Below are 2,532 nucleotides of genomic sequence, written 5' to 3' on the forward strand. Positions count from 1 at the left end.
GCCCGCTCTCTTCCCAGAGCTGCTTCCCGCTTGCCTTTTCCAGCAGCCCCGCGATGGGTGAGGCCGCGAGTGCTCGACTGCGCTGTAGTATCAGATGAAAACACAGTTTGAGAYGGCCTTCTTTAATGATTCCCTTTGAAATGTTGTTGCTTCCTCACATCCCCCTTCGGGGTAGAATATTAAGCAAGAGCAACTCGGCTGGAAATTCAGATTGTTTTCGTGTCTGTTTTCATTTACATTTTAATGATAGAGAAATCTTATAAATCAGGCTATTTGCAGCACGGCTCCTCGAAAGAGAAGGGGGAAAACTCAGCTCCGGCAGGCTCGCCGCTGCCGCGCGCGAGCGCCGGCGGGAGCTGGGACTCTCCCGCGTGGCGGCGGGAGCGCCGTGTGCCCCCGGTCCTACCCGGTCCCCGCCGGCAGCGTCGGGTTGGGCCGACGCCGCAGCCGGGGCGGGGGCTGCGCCGGGGCCTGGCGGCGACGGGAGCACGAGTCACGAGCTGGGCAGGCCTCAGCCGGGCGAGCGGTGCCGAGCCGGGAGGCGGAGGGAGCTCCCCGCCCTGCCTGCGCTGGGGTGCAACGCGAAACGCCGGCGCTCAGCAGCCCCGGCTCAGCCGCGCTCAGGGGCTGCAGCCACGTTTGCCGTCTCGGGCTCCTCCATTTCCCCCTATCCCGCCTTAACGTCCCTGCTGCCCGGAGAGGGAGAGCAGCGTCCAGCCCTCGGGCACGGCTGGAGGCTGCGTCTTGCGCTAGAGCAAAAACCCCGCGTTTTTAGGTCTGCCAAGGGCTCCGTTCTGTCTCCCGTACCAGGCTCCCGCGCCACGTGGGCGGTGATGCCGTTGGTATTTGCACGGGGGGTCGATGCTGGTCGAAGGCCCCGGGGCAACCGGGGAGGGGGGGTGGACGGTGCCGCTTCTGAGAGGGAGCGAGCACCGTGCCATGCCGTGCCATTGCATGCTGTGCCRAGCCATGCTGAGCCATGCTCTGTTGTGCCGAGCCATGCTGAGCCATGCCGTGCTGCACCATGCCATTCCGTGCCGTGCCATGCTGTGCCATTGCATGCCGTGCCATTGCATGCTGTGCCGAGCCATGCCGTGCTGCACCATGCCGTGCCATGCTGTGCCATGCCATGCCATGCCGTGCCACGCCGTGCCGTGCCCCGGGCTGTGCGGGGATTGAGCGGAGCAGCTCTGGTAGCCGCCCCGGCGCTGCGGCCCTGGCAGCGGCGGCAGAGCCCGTGCCCCCAGCCAGCCAGGCGCGGGGCAGGCGCTCGCGCCCCCACCAAAATCAGCCCCCGGACCCTGGCGCGCGGCAGAGCAGGAACGTTTTAAAAATTCATGAAAACGAGGAACACAAAGGCGACTTAAGCGCAGCCAGCAGCGCCGGGCCGGGTCTGTTTGGTGCTGATACTGCGCAGAATTAAGCGGCGCTGGTCTTCCCTGCGGCCAGAGGGTGCGGAGAGGGCTCCCAGCGGAGCGGCCCCGCACCGGCGCCGCCGACGCTGCGCTGGGATTGATAACCCGGCGCGGGGCGGCGGGGGAGGACGCTGCTCCGGGCCGACAAGCCGGCGTTTATCCCCGTGACAGCAGGCGAGCCAGAGCCGCAGGCTTTGCGGGGAGAAAGGGCTTAGAGAGCCAAGCTTCGCCCCGGGCGGCTGAGCCGGGCTGGGGGAGGAGGGCGGGCGCCAGGCGGGCGCAGAGACCGCCAGGGCTTTCCTCCCCGATCCCCAAATCCTCCTCCTCCTCCTCCTCCTCGGTGCTGAGCACTGTGCGTGGCAGCCTGTCTGGGGGAAGGAGCACGAAGGGGAAGGAGGGAGGAAAGGAGCTCCAGCGGTCTATCCTCCTGGAGCAAATAACACCGAGCAACAGTGAGAGGTGCTGCGGGCGCCCGGTGGGATGTGCAGTGCTCTGGCGGGATGCACAGTGCTCCGGTGGGATGTGCAGTGCTCCAGCAGGATGGGCAGTGCTCCGGTGGGATGTGCAGTGCTCTGGCGGGATGCACAGTGCTCCGGTGGGATGCGCAGTGCTCTGGTGGGATGCACAGTGCTCCGGTGGGATGTGCAGTGCTCCGGTGGGATGTGCAATGCTCTGGCAGTATGCGCAGTGCTCCAGTGGGATGCACAGTGCTCCGGTGGGATGCACAGTGCTCCAGTGGGATGCACGGTGCTCCGGTGGGATGCACAGTGCTCTGGCAGGATGTGCAGTGCTCCAGTGGGATGCACAGTGCTCTGGCAGGATGCACAGTGCTCTGGCAGGATGCGCAGTGCTCCAGTGGGATGCGCAGTGCTCCGGTGGGATGCACAGTGCTCCAGTGGGATGCGCAGTGCTCTGGCAGGATGCACAGTGCTCCGGTGGGATGCACGGTGCTCCGGTGGGATGCACAGTGCTCTGGCAGGATGCGCAGTGCTCCAGCGGGATGCACAGTGCTCCGGTGGGATGCACAGTGCTCCAGCGGGATGCACAGTGCTCTGGCAGGATGCACAGTGCTCCGGTGGGATGCACAGTGCTCCAGTGGGATGCGCAGTGCTCCAGC

This window comes from Rhea americana, unplaced genomic scaffold (assembly GCF_003343005.1).
Source record: "Rhea americana isolate MKP2758 unplaced genomic scaffold, rheAme1 scaffold_246, whole genome shotgun sequence".
In the NCBI taxonomy this organism is placed as follows: domain Eukaryota; kingdom Metazoa; phylum Chordata; class Aves; order Rheiformes; family Rheidae; genus Rhea; species Rhea americana.